Genomic DNA, 19,567 nt, shown 5'->3' on the forward strand with positions numbered 1-19,567 from the left:
CAAAAATACACGTCCTGCTACATGTTGCTAGGGTTTTATGTTTGTTTCTACCCAGCATTTTTATGGCAATAGATGACTGACACACCCCCTTCCTCCTACAAACAGTTATGGGCCAGCTAACAGCATACTATCTACCTTTACTGGGTGCTGGGGATACAGAGATGAATCAGAAAGAATTCTTGTCTTCAAGAAGCCCCTTGTCTGGGGTTGGGGGTTAGATAAGTAAACAGCAAAAGAGAAAGCAGTGTGGTCCATGGGACGGTAAAGACAACATAAAATGTTGTGGAGGGGCACAGCAGGTGAGGAATGAAATGGTCCAGAGGTGGCTTCTTAAAGAAAATACTAAATCAGACTGGTTAGCTAGATGAAGTAGAACAGGCAAGGGAACAGCTTGAACAAAGCCATGCAGGGGAGAGATAGGTGCTCTTAGTGGTCAAGATACGGCAACTTTTTTTTTTTTTTTGGTAGCAATAGAAATTCATTTAGGTGTTAGGAAAGTACATCAAGACATGAGCCAGGACAGGCAGGGATGGACCACGTGTTCATTCACTTGGAATAGCATGAGCTTCTCATCCATCCAGCAGGGATGAACACTGCAGTCATATTATGGTTGTGGAAGGGTGTATTAGAGAGGAGGAGGAAAACGGAATTGGGCACACCGGGTCTATTCCTGCATGTCTTGAGGCTGGGCAGAGAATCTAGTCGTTTGTTTATTCCACAGATATTTATTTCAGCCCTTACTATATGCTTGGTACTACGCCTGGGGATATAGAAGTGCACTAAACATATCCATAATTTCTGTCCTCATGAAGTTTACAGTACAGCATTGTAGCAAACGGATAAACCTTCTTTAAACGTCTGGATGTCGACTACTCTGGTTCTCCTTTCATTAAACTGGTAAGGCCTCAAATCACTAGGATTTCCAACCCTCAAAAAGGAAGAGTGTGAGGGAAGGTAGGAGATTACATAGTATCGTTAACTTTAAATTTTGTCAAATAAAGATAATATATAAAAAGAGGACAATAAATACCTAAAATGAAAAGAATCATCTCAGGGGAAAAAAAAAGGTTTTTCTTTTCTGTAAGAAAAGACAGTTTGGCTTCCATGGACGTGTTCACTTATTCCTTTATGAGTTCCACAGATGTTTCCTGAGTTCCTATTGTGATCCAGACACTGCAAGAAAATGTAAACAAAAAAGCATAGTCCCCACCTTCATGGGGCTGCCCTCTTGAAAGCGGGGTAAACTAGAGTGACCAATGCTTCAGAGCTGGCCAGGATTCTCCCTGTTTTAGCACCAAAAGTCCCGTGTCTTGGAAAACCCTCAGTACTGGGCAAACTGGGACAGCTGGTCACCCTAAAACACAAATGTGTAATGATAAACTGTAATAAGTAAAGAAGGAATATCAAAAGGTATTATAAGAGCTTATAAGTGAGGTACCTAATCCAGTCAGGGGTCAGGGAAGGCTTTTCTGAGGAAGTGATATTTGAATTAAGATGAAAACATACATAGAAATTATTCAGGTGTGAGTATATGTGTATCTGTCTGTGTTTGTGAATATCTGTGTGTGTGTGTGTATGATTAGAGAGTGTTCTAGACAGAAGAAGCACACACTACATGGTTTACATTTTTGCCACTTTGTCTTTGTCAGTAAAAATGTTACCATATGCCAACCCTAGAAATGACTGCCCGAAACCGCATCCCCAAGCTGCTTTGGGGTGAATAAGACAGTCCAGCCCCAGAAGCACTTAGGATCCAGGGTTGAAACAGGCGATGGACACCCACCAAAGTCAAGTCACCTCTTTTCATGCCCCACACCCCTTCCCTTCCAGAACTCATCCAGCCCCATTTGACAGATTAGTCTCAGAGAGGTTGCATGTTGTCCACAGTCACACAGTTAGTAAATGGCCAACGTGGGACTTAAACCCAGGCAGATATCGGCCTCACACCCCAGTATATGCTTTTGAAAAAACAAACAGACAAAACTTGTGTACATTAATCGCTCAGGAAGGTTTTGCACCATCACCACCCCTGAAAACCTAGACCCCGTGATTGAAAGGTGTTACTGCATCAGCTGCAGCAGAACTCCACTGCTGCTCAGGAGTGTTAGGTGAAGGCTCTGCCTGGCTCCATCCAGAGAGAAGGTTAGGAGCGGACTCCTGTTTGGGCTCACTTATTTGCAGTGGTGCACACGTCCTATCAGAATTTCTGACTATAGCAAGGAAACAAAGAGAAACATGTTCCCCAGAGCACTTCCAATCACTCCCAAACTCTGGGAGAAAACAAGTGATTGTTTTGAGAGAGAGAGAGAGGAGGGAGGGGGAGAGAGGGAGAGAGGCAGGGGTCGGGGGGAGGGAGGGAGGGAGGAAGAGAGGCTGCACATGTGTGTATTTATGTGTGCTTTAATCCTTTGCAGTAAATCTAAATCTTAAAAACATTTTTGTGAAAGCTCTTTCCATTTTTGTGAAGGCTGCTCTGTTACCCAAAAGGAAGGAAGGAAGGAACACATTTTGCTCCACTAATGACATGTGTCCATACAGGACACGGACTTCCCAGTAATAATGTGCTGCTGGCAACAACAGCTAAGACTGACCAGGTACTATTCAAGGCCTTATTCTAAGCCTATTACAGGAGTTAAATCACTTAATCCTCACAGTGACCCTAAGAGAAGATTCTATCATTATTTCTATTTACAGACGTGTAAGCTGAGGCAGAGACTGTTACACATGTCCAAGGTTATGAAAATACAAAGCAGTCAGGCTCCACAGGTTCTAGATTTGTCTCTGCCAAAGTATGGCCTCATTTTTAGGTTACCATTGCTTCTTTGGGTCCTTCATTTACCTTTCAAGGGCAGAAAGTAAGGGCTATTAGAACCAACATAGATTCACTCAAATTGAACCAACCTCCTGGCCTTGATGACAAGTAGGTTAGGGAATCTTCATATGCAAAAGGCTTTCGATCAGTTTTCCCTGATATATTTGTAAACAGCAGAGGAGAGAACAAGGGTTGAGTCAAAGATCTGTCTTGATTCTATCCTATCATGTTCTGGCAGGTGATCTTACACAAGGCAATCTTTCTGAGCTTCAGTTTCCTCTGTTCCAAAATGGGAGGAATGATATAAATGTGGGAGGACTGTAGTGAAAATTAAATAAGCTTATGGGGTGGGTATAGCTGAGTGGTAGCACAAGGCCCTGGGTTCAATCCCCAGTACTTTCATTAAAAAATTTTAAATAAGCTGCCACATATAAACAGCTTATTATATGTTAAATACCAAGTAAACATTAGTTCTCCTTCAAACGAGATTCGTGTGATGGAATCGTCAGATGACTAGGTTGAATGACCACAGCCAGAAGTAACTGCAGCCATGTAAGGAGGTCTCTAGATTCCTTCTTGGTCTTATTTAGTCAATGTTTTCAATGAAGAAGTAGAAGACAATACAGAAGCAAAGTCACTATATTTTCAGATGGTATAAACTTGGGAGGACTACTTATGGTGAGCCACATCCAAATCAAGATTCAAAATTACTTGAAGAGCCAGAACATTAAGCAAAATGCAACAAGAAAATAGTTAACAGTTATTTAATCATATAGTCAAAATACTCTGCACTTAAAAGGTACTGGTAATACTCTCTTTCAAAATATTCTTTTTCATGGGTAGTGGTACAAATATTCAATTTAGTATTGTTTAAAGCATATGGAGACCTTTGATATATTCTTTAATTATATGTGATATAAATAAAGTTATAAAAACTGTCAATAAAACAAAACATTTGGTTGCATACTATATGCCAGGCACTGAGATCATCAACAAGGCTATACAAATAATAATGCAAAATAATAAGAAGAAGAAGATGAATTCATACTAAGGCATGGCCCTTTTCCTCAAGGAGCCCCTAGTCAGACCAGGCAGACAGAGATGGAAATAAAAAAATTACAACAAGACATGCCAGGTGCTACAGTAACGTAGGTGAGGAGGGTGGTCGAATCCCAAAGTGCCTGGGAGAAGAGTGAGCACTTCACAGAGGTGGCCACACAGAGTTAGGCCTTGAAGGATGAATAAGGGTTTCCTCAGGTGGAAAGGGAGGGCATCCCGGACAGCAAGGCTCAGAGTCACGAAAGCTGTACAAGCATTTTGATTTTCAGTAGGGTTTAAGGTTTTGCATTTTACTTTATATAAAAAATCATATGGTTTAAAGGATGGGCATATTTTTCCATCAACATACCCTACACTGCTTGTCAAAGATTCCATTTTTAAAACGTGGTGGCTGAAAAAAGCCTCAGTGAAACCACCTTCAAAGTCAGGCAATAAGAAGAAATAATAATAAAAAAAGTAGTAATTGCAAACAGTTATTGTGGGTTTATTATGTGCCAAACTCTTAAAGGCCCTTTACAGATATTATCACATTTAATACTCATGACAACCCAATGAGACAGGTCCTATTCTTATACTTAACTCCACAAATGAGGAAGTCTATGCTGAAGAAGGTCAAAGAGTGAGTAAATAGAAGAGGAGCAATTGCAAGATCCAAGCAGATACAAGTTACGATCTACCAACTTACTTTCCTTTCTAGACCTTATTCTCCTTATCTATAAATAAATAGATTGGACTAGAGAAATTAAATACCTCTTTTGTCTTTGAGGATCTCTGAGATTCCAGAAAGTTGAGTCATTCTATCCCAGCTGGCCAATCAGAACTCTCCAGCAAGTGATTGCAACACAGACTCTGTCCTCACATGGCCTGGGGTGCACAGGGTTGTCTCCTGGGGCTTCTCTTAGTACTCACTTTGCTCTACTACCTCTCTGACCTGTGGCCAAGATTACTAGGGGGTTTTCTTGACTGCCAGCTTCACAGGTTGTATTTAATGGCTACTGTGTTTAACACCTTACATTAGCTGAATAAATCTTCAGCAAATTTTACTTGGATACACACTGAGTTCAAACTACTGTTTTAAACATGAAAAGATAGAAAGATGGGTATCCAGAGCCACATAAATGACATAAGCCCTGTCCCCTTGAAGTTTACAATCTAGTAGGGACTGGAGGGCAGGATGGGGCTGGGGAGTAACTCAGGTATCAAGTGACTTCTGAGTGTATATTTACATTCAGACTTAGTATAACCCTACTAGTATGTGGAGTCAAACAAACACATCCCATTTTACAGGTGAAGACACAGGGACCAGGAGGGTAAGCAGACTACTCAGAATCAGAAGGATCAGAAATGGTAGAGTTGGGATTAGCAGTCTCTCTCCACGTGCTCCTGCCTCTTTTCATGTTTATGCCCAAGCTGGCTCCATTAGTGGATGTCACTGGCTGAGTTTCACCTAAGGCTGTGCTACTGTCTGCCGAGTTTCCCTGCAGTGATAAAGCCCAGGCGCCTGCTCACACCTCTTTCTGCAAGCGATGACTGGGCTCAGGGCAGGGAGCTACTCCAGCAACGTCCGCTCTGCCTTTCCCCACCCCAACATCCCCAGCTTGGCCTAAGCCTCTGGCAGGGGCAGGAGGCAGGCTCCAGGCGCCAGTGGTCCTGGGAGGGAACAGGAGGTTTTGTTTTGAGTGCCTCCAGCCAGGTTGGGAACGTTAGAGGGCAGCCGCAGGCATGTGTGGGATTGGGTATTTCCGTGGTGTCTCATCTCTCCCTCCAAATGGACTGTGCTATCATCTTACCAGGAAAAAAAAAATTATGCACATGCCAGCCAACTCCCAGTTCACTACACAGAACAAAAAAGAGCACAGAGAATTCTGTTTACGAACGGGAGCTCAGCATTCACCTCTCTTTTTACACTTCTCAGACTGAATTGCAACGAGCCGTTTGCCTCTCCTACAAAATGGTGAGGAACAACATCTTATCTTGAAGGCAGTAAACATGGTTCAGTAATATGAGCATAGACCTCGGAGCCAGACAAACCTGGGTTTCATTTCTGGTTTGGTGGTGTCCTAGCCACATACCTGTGAGGCTCTCTGAGACTCAGCTTCCTCATCTATAAATGGAGATACTCTCATCTACCACTGAGTTTTGTGCAAGTCTTAAGTGGTATAATATACATAATGATTCTAGGACTTAACATGCTCTCAAGAAAGGTGAAACACTGGATGGCTTAATTCTACTCCTTTTTGAGACAGTGGAAAGATGTGAAGTTTAAAACCAGGTCAGGTTCAGACTCTACCCCTTATCAGCTCTGTTTCTCTGTGGGCTCTTCCTCTTTCCTCCTGGACTCGGCTCACTTACCACCTCTCCTGGGGTCAGCTAATGCGTTCCCATGTGTAGAATGACAATGTTTATGCTGTTGAGTTTCAAATTTTTATCCCAAACTCAGACCTTGCTCCTGAGTTCCATACAGGACATCTGACCTACACGTCCAATCAACATGCCCAGAATAGGTCCTGCCATCCCTTTTCCCAGGGTGATTCTTGTTCTGGGGTCCCTGTCTCAGTAAATGGTACTTATTTACCCAAGCAACAGGACACATTCTTAACTTCTTGATCGCTCTCATCTGCCCCATGTTAGGTCACATGTACTGTCAACTCTATTTCTCAAACACAAGCCTTTGTGTTTCTCCCCACTGCCATCACATGAGTCCAGTCCTGTACCGTTTCTTGCTTGGATTTCTGCAACAGCAATGAAACTGGTTTCCCTGCCTCAGATACTGTCCTCCATAAGCCCCACTCAGAGTCTCCAACTTCCACACCCCTAGCACAATGATCTTTCTTCATACACAAACCTAATTGTATCATTTCCCTTACTTATCATTCTTTAGACATTCCCCATGGCATATGAGACCTTTCTGACCTGGCTTTTATTTATTTGGTCTAATCATACATGTGATCATTTCATCCACCCTTCGCCCCATCATTTTTACCAAACCCATCACAGCCTAGAAATTCTCCAACTGAGCCACTTTCTCTCTCCTCTCTGAATCTTCATAAATTCTCCTCTCTCTGCCTAAAAGGCAGCCCCTCTCACCTTCCCCTGATTAACTGTGCATATCCTTCTAGAAGACTCAGCTCCATATTATCTGTTCCAGGACACCTTCTCTAAACTCTGACTTTTACTCCAGTGCTGGGTTGGGTGTTCCTCCCCATATCTTCCCTTATGTTATGTGTGTAAATGTATATACCTAGATCTATAAATACATATGTAATATGTATTTTGTATGCAATATGCATGTAGTATGCTTTCTAAATGAAATCATCACACAAATGCAGGGCCTGGCTAAAATTATTATTAACAAACAATCTCACTGGCAGTAAGGGGAATAATAGGATCTAACACATGTCCAATCACCTATAAGTGGCCTGGGGTTAATAAAGCTCAGGCTTGCCAAATTTTCCTCTTCTCTATTTGGAGGTTTCAGAAAAGTTAAGAGTCCTTCAGTAAAGAGTTTGCCCTTCCTAGAAACCCAATCCCTTTATTTCAGTTTGAGCAAAACAAGAACATATGAAACCTGTTCACAGATCTCTCCTGGAGCTTAGCAGTCTGAGTGGGCAGGGAGGCCACTGAGCTGGTCTGTAACCCAACCAAATAGTCCCCAAATTTGGGATGGAGAGAGGCTGCCAAATATTGTCTGCAATGTCCTGAATTATTAGCAAAGTATTTTGGACTCCTTAAGCCTCATTCTTCATCATTCTGAAACCCATACATGATCACATCAGAAATGCCATTCATGTTTCTCATCTACTTAGACTTAACGCACCCAAACTTGATTGCAAGAGACACCAAAGAGCCAAGAAAACTTTGAGGTCTTCCTAAAGTTTCCCCCAATTTTCTTTCCCCTGCAGACAAGAAGCCGCACTTGGCCTTCTCTATACAAATGCCTAACTGGCTCCAGGGAGCTCAGACTGGCTTCAACTTTGGAAACTCTGAGAGCTGTAGGAACCCAAAGATGCAAAATCATATCTTGCACCTTTTTCATAGTCTAAACAATCTGTGGTGGGTAAACAGTTATCTGTCTGTTCTGTAACAGGGGAGGGGCTGGCAGGGCACATGGGAAGCAGCTAACAATGAGGACAGGTGCTCTGCCTGCAGTATTTATTCATCAGACAGATTCTCAGCTCTGTTGCTTTGATGTCACATAGCAAATTGGACCCTCAGAGTCAGAACCATATTTTCTATTTCTGTCACATGCCCCAGGAGTGAGGACAGTACTATTAAGTGGTTCTCAAATATGGCCCAACCAATGCTCTCTTCTGATTCTAAACTAACTGTTAGGAAAAGCAGCTCTCTCTTACAGAATTTAAGGTAACTGTAAAAAGATGACTGGGAGCACATGAAAAGATGCTCAATATCACTAATTATCAGAGAGGTGCAAATCAAAACTACAATGAGGTATCATCTCACACTGGTCAGAATGGTCATCATTAAAAAGCCCACAAACAATAAATGCTGAAGAGGGTGTGGAGAAAAGGGAACCCTCCTACACTGATGGTAAGAATTTAAATTGGTGCAGACATTATGGAGAACAGTGTGGAGATACCTTAAAAAATTAAAAATTGACTTACCATATAATCCAGCAATCCTACTCCTGAGCATATATCCAGAGAAAACTCTAATTTGAAAAGATAACATACACCCCAGTGTTCACAGCAGCACTATTTGCAACAGCCAAGACATGGAAACAACCTAAATGTCCATTGACAAATGACTGGATAAAGAAGACATGATATATATACAATGGAATAATACTCAGCCATAAAAAATAATAAAATAATGCTATTTGCAACATGGATGTACCTAGAGATTATCATATTAAATGAAGAAAGTCAGACACAGAAAGACAAGTATCATATGATATTACTTATATGTGGAATCTAAAAAAAAATGGTACAAATGAACTTACTTACAAAACAGAAACAGACTCACAGACACAGAAAACAAAGTATGGTTACCAAAGGGGAAAGTGGTGGTGGGAGTAAATTAGGAGTTTGGGACCAGCAGATATAACCTACTATATATAAAACAGATAAATACCAAAGTCCTACTGTATAGTAGGGACTATACAGGGAACTATATTCAATATCTTGTAATAACCTATAATTAAAAAAATGAAAAAGAATATAATATATATATATGTGTGTGTGTGTGTGTGTGTAACTGAATCACTGTGCTGTACACCAGAAATTAACACAACATTGTAAATCAACTATACTTCAATTAAAATAAAAGATGTCTGGGAGTAGCCTCACAGGCAAGGCTGATCAGCAGGTACAGATGAGAATGACACAGCCTTTTCCCTTGTAACAAGCCCATGGCGCCATTACCCAGTGCCCCTATCAGACATGCTCTGATTTTGAATGTTAAGTCATGGATGCTTTCTCTCCCTGCTCTGCTCCTGATCAGTGTCTGTTTCCCTTTTTAAGAATATGTGCTTTCATACCAGTACTTGGCTTCGGATATCATCTTGTCAACCTGACTACAGACTTTGATTTTCCAGTTTGATTCTCAATGTCTTAACTTTGCCTTAACTTGCTGTGTGACCTTGGCTCTTGGGGTGTTCATCTGAAAAATGGGGCAAATAGGACCTCATCTTAGAGATCTGTTAAGATTAAATGTGGCACAGTCTATTATAGGCATTGGGGCAGTGCCTGGTACATTCAGTGACCCAGGGAAATGCGGCCTGTATTAATATCATCACTCCATACTGGCCAAAGTGTACTTCTTATTTATGGATTGGAGTACACATGGGTGTTTAATTTTAAAAAGTACGATCTGACACCATCTTGACTAGAATTCTAAAGTAGAGTACTGAGGTTGTACTGGTTCTAGAGAAGAGAGAGTAAGATAAGAATCAAATTACCAGATGGGTTCATGTTTATTGGCAAGATCTGTCACTGGGATTAAATACAATTGTGGCTTTCCCCTGTTAAAGGCAAAGAGAGCCTTGGCTGATTTATACTGGGGCCTCTTCTGATAAAAGTTAAAATGTCTGTGCACATGTATCAGTCGTTGCCCTTGGGAAGCGCTCCCCAAAAGACCCCACTCCTGCTAATCAGGGGAAGCTCAGGGGAATTTGGGTCATGTCCGTACAAGTCTAGACCTGAAGAATCCTGATCTATAGAACTGCGTCTCCATTTCTGGCCTCATAGAAAATGAGAAGGCTAACCTGGCTGGGTGAAGAGAACTAAAAACTACCCACAGTTACCTGGGTAGCTCCCCCAGTGAGTGACTGCAAAAGTATTATAAACTGAGAAGTATTTCTCAAATATCATCCAAGGTACTTAGGATGAAGGAGTTTATCCTTTGCATTTTCTCTATAACAAAGGAGACGATGGGAACATTAAAACACAGTGATTGTTGGATGGGAGGAGGTCAGAAGAGAGATGGGGAGAGAGGGTACAAAACCCACCATTCTTTGGCTGCCTACTCTGTCACCAGGGACAGCACACGGGTGGCACACGCACCAGCTTGTCCACAGCAGACAAGTGATCATGGTCTGCCGTCCTGCCAATTCTGGACAAGGCATCCAGGGTGTGGGGAGCCACTGCCACCAAATAAAACGACATGTTCTGAAGCCTCTCTGTCATACCACGGAGGCACTTTCACACTCAACCCCCACCCAAGATGCTGGGCAGGCCTGCACTACACGTGGTTTTGATGGGAAAGGGAATCAAGCTTCAGAGATAGTAACTCAAGTTCCCAGCTTTCAAATGGGGCAGAACCAGGGTTTAGACTCACATCTGACCCAAGAGTCCATATCTTTCCAGAGACCTATTTTTAGAGAAAGAAGTTTGCAAAAAGGAGAGACAGGAACACAGCAGGCATCCAGCATCTTTGCCAATGTTTGGTCTGGAGCCAGCTCAGCTCCTCCTGGGCCCTGAATGGAATAAGTTCCTTATGAATTCAACAGACACGATGGATTTTCCTATATGGGGGGAGGGGGGAGAGAGAACTCACACATGCCAGTGGTATCTTTTCCTCCCTTCCATATTCAATAGCAGTTCTTTTAGAACGTTAAAGGAATCTCATGTTAAAAGAAAAAAAAAGACTAAATTTTTTTTTCCTATTTAAACGAGTTCTTTTTCAATTTTTTAAAAATTGTAGTATAGTTGATTTACAATGTTATGTTAATTTTTGGTGTACAGCATGTTTCAATCTTACATATATATATATATATATATATATATATATATATATATATATATATATATATATATATATTCCTTTTCATATTCTTTGTCATTATGGGCTATTACAAGGTATTGAATAGAGTCTCCTGTGCTATACAGTAGGACCCTGTTGTTTATCTATTTTATACATAGTAATGTATATCTGCAAATCCCAAACTCCTAATTTATCCCTCTCCATCCCCTCTCACCCTCACCCCATAACCATAAATCTGCTCTCTATGTCTGTGAGTCTGTTTCTGCTTTGTAAATACATTCGTTTGTGTCTAAAGGAGTTCTTATAGAAGAGAAATGGCCTGGATCACAGAGGCAAGAGGGCTAAGAAGAAAGGGTGCTCAGAGGGGCAGTTGATGGGGAGGGTTTGCCCTCTGCCTGTACTCTTATAAAAGACCACACTGATACAGGCGATATGTAAACATTGCAGAACAATCAGAAACGAATGAAATGAGGGCCTCAGAGTCACAGTATTCAGCTGTGGGCCACGGCCAGGAAGCAGCTTTTGTTGTGAATAGATCATATGCATGTGAGGCAGGCTTGATTTTAACCTTGGCTAGGCTATAGGCTATCTATCTATTGTATGAGAATGGATCAGGGTCCACCTGGATTTCCTGAGAAACAAGAATAAAGGCACAGGAGTAGAAAAAGGAGGGAAAAAGCAGCTATCTGTAAAACACAAAATATATGACCTCATGTAGGTCAGGGTTACGGTTCTATGAGACTGGTTTAAACAGAGTTCCTGTGTTATTAATCAGTCGTGTATTTAGCTCACAACATAACAAAGGACAATTCCAATTCCAATGGTCCTTATTTTTTAAAAAAGGTATTACAAATAAACATGGAGGAAGAGAGAGGGAAGGCAGTTAACATTTGTCAATGATAGTTTTATACGTATTCTTATGCAGTCTTCATGACAATCCTGCCATTTCCTTTGGTTTACAGATGAAGAAACCATGGCTCACAAAAACTCACAGTCACATAGGCACCAAGGGACAGAACCAAGATTGGAGCTGAGTCTGTCTGACTCCAAAGGCCATGCTCTTCCTTCTATACCCAGCTGCTTCTTGGCTATTTGGGAACCAGAAAAGTCAAATGAATTGTAAGGGGGTCAGTGGAACCAGGTTTCTCCATCCTGGTTTTAAAGAGAGGAGCCCAGGGCGCCTGCTAGGGTCAGGGCCTTAGTGTGCTATTAATGAGCAGACAAAACCTGGTTTCTGGAGATCCATGTGCTTCCCTAGGGCCCTGCTTCTCCCTCTCTCCACTCATCATGAAGCAATCAGAGACAAGATTAAATGAAACTGGCCACCAGGCCCAGCCTGGCTTCCAGGATGTGTGAATTCCTGTAGAACACTCCGTGTGTCGATACCCTCTGTGTGTGGTGTGGGCTGATTCACCACTGGCCCAGCAATTTGAGAATCTGGCTCTCACCTGAGGCACAGATGTCAGAGTGAGGAGTAAGAGCTATTTTTCCACTTCACTGGCTTGCTCAGAGGGTGGTGACTGCACACTCAGCCATGGTAGGAGGAAACACTCCCCAACCCTCCACGCCTGCCTCTGGGGGATACAGAGAGGGGAGTGCTAGTTAATGAGGTTTGGGGGCTGGTGAGACTGCCTCCTCAAGGCTGCATAGTGCCATGAAGAAGAGGCACTTCAGTTCGGCCAGGCCGGGAATCACCGCCCACGCAGCTAGTTATGATACCCTGGTGAATCTTTGTTTCTCCTATGTAAGTGACAGACAACAGAATTCACCTTCCAGAATGTTTGGGAAGATTGGAGGCAAGGTAGAGAAAACCCTGACATACTGCCTGCATTCAGTAAATAATCAACAAGTGGGAGATGATTATTTAACTTTCTGAACCAGGAAATGTTTAATCTACATTTTTCTGAGTTAACAGTGCAGTCTGGTCCAGCTAATCCTGGTAAGGTGCAAATAACAGAGTTGCTGGCAGACGGTGTGAATGGCCAGAGATACAGTAGGTTTTAGGTGGAAGAAATCTGGGTCTTCTTTTTTATGCCAGACCAAGAGGATTGCTTGGATCTCAAGTTGTGTCCCTAGTGGGTTAAGGGTAAAAAACACATCTAATGTTTACACTTGGGGCATTTCTGTCAATTGAGGCTCTGCACTCATCTGTGAAGAATTTCCATAGCTGCCTTCTAGGGTTGTGGCGCTATTAACTGAGATCATGCATGAAAAAGCCCCTGGGGTGGTTTCTGACACAGAGCAGGTGTCTAAGATGGGGAAAGAAAGGAGAGCCCAGGGAACATCTGGGGCCTGTTGAGAATCAAGTCTCTCTAGAACAGAGACACTTCACAGATTGCTTCAGCAAACATTTAATTGAGCACCTACTATGTGTCAGGCCCTGGGGAAACAAAGATGAAAAAGATCTTGTCCTTGTCCTAGTTTTCAAAGTAGTCATGATGTCTGACAGCTAATCCCAAAATGGCAAGAGACTTTGAGAAACTTCTCAATAAAGGTATAAGCTCGTAGCACAATAATGGTTTAAGGAGGTGTTATGATTTCGCTAGAATGTAGACTATACAGTCATTGACTGAAATAAAATGTACAACCTAAAAGTTGAGAGTTATGTTTTATTCAGTGGACTTTCTGAGGACTCGAACCAGGGAGGCAGCCTCTCAGATTGCTCTAAAGGGCTGCTCCAAAGAGGCAGGCGCGGAGCCAGGATTTATGAGTTTTGCTATAAAGACCAGGTAGTTGGAACATCAAAAGATTACTGTTAATTAAAGAAAACCAGATATCTCAAGTTAAGGAATTTAGCACTTTTCTATGCATGGGAAGGTGCAAAGGTCTGGGCTCACTGAAATCAATCCTTTCATGTGCACCTAGCTATCTAGGGCCAGTGTCCTGTTCTTTTCCATCCTGACTTCCCTCAGGAGGCACCACTGGAGGTGGCTGCAGAGGCTGGGCTGCCTAGTTGTCTCCATCCTGAGTTCCCTTCCCTCACTGTTGGGGGTAGTGATAGCGGCTGATGACTTGATGGTGACAGTACCCTTTGTTTACTGATATGATTGGCAGTATTTTTCATTCACACAGTAATAATAATAAAAATTGCACAAATGTTGAATTAGCACATGCTGTGAGCAGAAGACTGGGTTGGTGGCTTTCTCTGTACTATCTCATATAATGATTATTACAGGCCTCTAAGATAGATATCTATTCACCCGTTGTACAGATGAGGGAACTGAGGATCAGAGGGGTTATATAACTTGCCCCAGGTCAGGTAGCCATAGAGCAGGGCAAGCAAATATTCAATGTCAGACCCACTCGTGGCGGGCAGGCTGAGATCAGATGATGAAAATCTTTTCATGACATGCTAAGGAGTAGGAATTATTTTTCTTGAAGGCATTGGGAAAATAATCCCAATTTATGTTTTGGTTGCTTTGTAGCTAGAAGTCCACAAACCCACACTGCTGCCCCCTCTCAAGCACGTATTCAGAATTACCAGAGGCCGAACTTGCACAGTGGTTCGTTTTGGTTTGTTTTGATTCACAAATGAATGCATAATGAATGATAATTGTCTGTTATGTTGCCCGAAAGTTCCTGTGGTCACAGGCTACGTAAGTGTTCCGCAGATCTGGGCCTTCCCCAGCCCTCCGGAGCCTCCGACATCTGGAGCAGCCTCATGCTGTGTAAGTATGTGTGGTTTCTTCTGTTTTGCTAAGTCAACAGTTCTAGGCAGGGGAAAAGAGGCTTTGCCTCAAATACATTTCTCCAGAGAGTCCTTGACTGCCTCACCTCATTCAATCCATCTACTCTTCCCCAAACTCTGCTTTCTACCACCTTCTTCCACTCCATGCTTTGAATGTTTCAAACCTGCTAATTGACCTTGGACTTTTAAATCACCTGACCAGCCCAGGCAGAAAAGCCAATACATAAATATGAGCCTTGGACATCTCAAAGAGGGGAAACTATCAGCTACTCCAGATCTGCTTCTGCCTCGATTCAGGTGACATCTGGCCTAAGGCTCTCGTCTTCATCTTTCATTCATGACATGCTGGTCTTGAGGGCCTTGTCTTTGAATTTAGTTGTCTAAATCCTGACTCTTCTTCTTCTTCTTTTTTTTAAATTTAAGTGTAGTCGATTAACAATGTTAGTTTCAGGTGTACAGCAAAGCGATATATATATATATCTATATATATCTATATATATAGATATATATATAGATATATCTATACACACACACACACATATATTTTCAGATTCTTTTCCATTATAGGTTATTACAAGATACTGAATATAGTTCCTGTGCTATATAGTAGGTTCTCATTGTTTATCTGTTTTATATATAAATGTGTATCTGCTAATCCCAAGCTCCTAAATGGTAAACAAAGTTTGTTTTCTATCTGTGAGTCTATTTCTGGTTTGTAAATAAAATGTGTATCTTTTTTTAGAGTCCACATACAAGTGACATCATATGATATTTGTCTGACTTCATTTAGTATGATAATCTCTAGGTCCATCCATGCTGCTGCAAATGGTATTATTTTATTCTTTCTTACAGCTGAGTAATATGAGTATTCTATTGTGTGTGTGTGTGTGTGTGTGTATATATATATATATATATACACACACATATATATGTGGTGTGTGTGTGTATACCATATCTTTATCGATTCATCTGTAAATGAACATTTAGGTTGTTTCCATGTGTCTTTTTGAATTAAGATTCCCTCTGGAGTGGAACTGCTGGAACATATAGTAAGTCTACTTTTATTTCTTTAAGTAACCTCCATACTGTCCTCCATAGTGGCTGCACCAATTTACATTCCCATCAACAGTGTAGTAGGGTTTCTTTTTTCTCCACACCCTCTCCAGCACTTATTATTTGTAGACTTTTTAATGATGGCCATTCAGACTGGTGTGATGTGATACCTCACTGTAGTTTTGATTTACATTTCTCTAATAATTAGCAATATTGAGAATCTTTTCATGTGCCTGTTGGCCATTTGGATGTTTTCTCTGGAGAAATGTCTATTTAGGTCTTCTGCTCAGTTTTCAATTTTTTTTTTATATTAAGTTATATGAGCTGTTTGTATATTTTGGAAATTAGTCCCTTGAATCCTGACTCTTCTAGACAACTTTGACTTAGATATACTCTCCTAACTCTTCTTGCTCATAAAGTCTTGGTGAGAATAAACATCCAGAGGTGGACTGAAATCAAAGCACCAACGGGCACCCAATGCCTATAGAAGAGTTGTTGCATGTTGTCAAAAGCAAAGGTGCTCTTCCATTGAGAAGATGTCCCACATCAAGTGTGCTCCCCATTAAACTTCCCCTCCTCCCAGTTCCCTTCAATGTCCCTACGATATCTCCAAGCTACTGAGGGTTTCCAAACAGCTGTCATGATCATTAGTGCAACCAATCCTTGAGATACGTCCAGAAAGTAGAAAATACCTTCATTTTTTTCTTAGATGAAGAGACAGAGTCTCTGAAAAGTCAAATGAATAACTCAAGTTCACTGAGATAGAAAGTGTCAATGTCAAAATTGACTCCTGTTTATTCCTAAGGCCAGTGAGTTTTCTATTGGTATATTATTCAGAAGGGATGTATATTATTCTGGAGAAGTCAGAAATACCCTCATATTCCCTGAAAACCATCATACCACTGGTCTCCTCTAGGATGATGTTGCAGAGGGAACCTCACTCATTTAGTTTAAAGCTTTGATTCTGGTAAGAAGATAGATGTTACATAGGGACACTTCCTATAGTCAGTTATACCATAATATAAATAGACCTGAAAGCATTTTTTTCCTCTTAGTGACAGTGAAGAACAGATACTATGAGATTATCAGAATTGGGCAAGGGAGCTGCACATGCCATGCCAGATCTTTCTACAGAAGTTCTTGGTGCAAGACATGGAAACAACCTAAATGTCCATCAACAGATGACTGGATAAAGAAGCTGTGGGGGGTGTGTGTGTGTGTGTGTGTGTGTGTGTGTGTACACACACACACACACACACACACACACACACACACACATACACAATGGAATACTATTCAGCCATGAAAAAAGAATAAAATAACGCCATTTGCAGCAACATGGATGGACCTGGAGACTGTCATTCTAAGTGAAGTAAGCCAGAAAGATAAAGAAAAATACCATATGATATCACTTATATTTGGGATCTAAAAAAAAAAAGACACAAATGAACTTGTATACAAAATAGAAAAAGACTCACAGACACAAAAAACAAACTTATGGTTACCAGAAAGATAAAGGGGTAGGAAGGGATAAATTGGGAGCTCAAGATTTGCAGATACAAACTACTATATATAAAATAGATAAAAAACAAGGTCCTACTGCATAGCACAGAGAACTATATTCAGTATCTTTTAATAGCCTACAGTGAAAAAGAATATGAAAAGGAATGTATATAATGTATAATTGAATCACTATGCTGTACCCCAGAAATTAACACAATATTGTAAACTAACTATACTTTAATAAAAAAAGAAGAAGGAAAAGTTCTTGCTTCAGTTCAGCAAAAGCACTGAGCATTAGAGACACCAGTAAATAGTTGTAGCATTAGGGAACCGTGGGCTTTTTCTGATCGTCAAGACTGAGAGAGACTTCAAGAACATATTTAAGATACCAAAAAAGGTAAGCATTCAACACCACCACATCTCCAATGCTTGTCCACTTCGTACACGAATCCTGGGTGAGGGATTGTTTCCTTCAAAATTCATTGAAAGCCAACTCTGTTTCAGGGACTGAACCAGGCACTAGTGATAGAGAATGAATAACATAGAGTGATGTAGAATGAACAGGTAACAATACCTGCCATTGAGGAATCCACAGCCATGTGAGCAGGGAAGACATATGCTCAACTAACAACAAACACTCACAAGCACTGTGATGGAGGCGGGTACCATGGGGGTGCATAGATATTCCATCTAATGTAGTCTGGAAGCTTCCAGGAAGAGATGACACCTGAACTAAGATTTGAAGGCTAAGTGGGAGTTAGGCAGGAGGAGTGGAAGAAACGGCATTGCAGGCAGAAGGAGAAACCAGAGAGTATACGAGAGCAGGGCTGGAGGAGAGAGAATTTGAAGGAGGAGCATGCAACGTGCGGTTAGAGAGGTCACCATGGGCCATGCCATGCATTGGGTCATCGAACTTACTAAAAACTTAGAGTAATGACTGTAGAGGCGATGGGAAGGAAAAGAACTATATGATTCAAATTAGTAGAGGAGATATTGGCTAAAACCTCTGTCTTCCCTGGGACTCAATTCTGTCATCTGTAAATGAGAGCACTCAATTGAATGATCTTTCTTTTGGGTCTCCTAACTGTTCTTTGAATGGATGATCACAGTTCTAAAAATATTTTTCACATTGTTATAGAGTTGGTAGCTAAACATTATAAATGTACACCTGAAAGATCCTTTAAGCTCTAATGAGAGAGAAAGAATAGAATTTTACCCCAAGTGACTTGAGTTCAGAGTCAGGTGTTACCTACTGACTCTGTAACTGGGTAAACCACTTACACTCTCTCTTTTTCATCTGTAACAGGGAAAAAAATGCTTTTTAGGGTCACTATAAGGAACAAAGAACATCAAATATTTCAAACTCCCTGATACATCTCAGGTACTCAAAAAATGCCCACTGACTATGAATTGGACAAGGCGGACTATGTGTATCTATCTCACTATATTCCTTCAGCTTTCATTGTGTGTGTGTATGTTATGGGCCAGACCTTGAGTCTGAAAAGATGGATGAGCCACTGTTGCAGCCCTTGGGAGCTCAAGGTCTAGTGGCAGACACACACATTTGCTACATTTTAATAAAATAAAACGAGTGCAACAACATACCTATGAATAAAGCACTACAGTAACACAAAGGAATGTGGGATGACTTTTGCCTGGGGTCATGGCAGGAGGCTCCAGTAAAGTATTAGAGAAGAGCTGTTATTTAAGCTGGTGACCTACAGTTTATAAACAAGCTGTTTAAGACCCTACTCAATGTATTTCACTCAGTGGAAGTTGTGAGGATTTGATCTCCAGGTCCAATTTTGTCCATTACAGAGGTTCTCAACCAGGGATTCTAATAAAATTCCTCCTCCTGCAAATGGTCTCAGCGAATAAAAATAAGGAGGAAGTTAAAAAGTTGAGACGAAACATTAGTTCACCTGTAAATATTTAACTTTTCTAAGTTTTGCCGTGAAAATTTTACCATCTTCTTAACCAAAACTTTAACGGGATCTTACGAGGGAGGCTCAGAGCTAAGGTGACTGATCAGCCTCATCTCCCAAATCATTTCAGGGAAGACAGAAAATGACTTCATGTGCTCAACAGCCCAGTGGCATTTCCATTTATTTTAAAATGATTACATTAACTAAATTATTAAAAATAATTAATAAAATGAAAGTTTCTAAGTTTACATTTTTACAGCGTATTGTAAATTAAAAAACAAATTGTATACTTGAAAAAAAATTAGA

The 19,567-nt window shown here is 41.1% G+C and overlaps 1 protein-coding gene across 6 annotated transcripts in view; it reads right to left on the reverse strand.

Annotated features, from left to right (window-relative positions):
- FGGY (FGGY carbohydrate kinase domain containing) overlaps nt 1-19,567 on the reverse strand; it is a 389,130-nt gene that overhangs the window by 134,007 nt on the left and 235,556 nt on the right. The window lies entirely within an intron of this gene.

This window comes from Camelus bactrianus, chromosome 13, assembly GCF_048773025.1.
Source record: "Camelus bactrianus isolate YW-2024 breed Bactrian camel chromosome 13, ASM4877302v1, whole genome shotgun sequence".
Lineage (NCBI taxonomy): Eukaryota > Metazoa > Chordata > Mammalia > Artiodactyla > Camelidae > Camelus > Camelus bactrianus.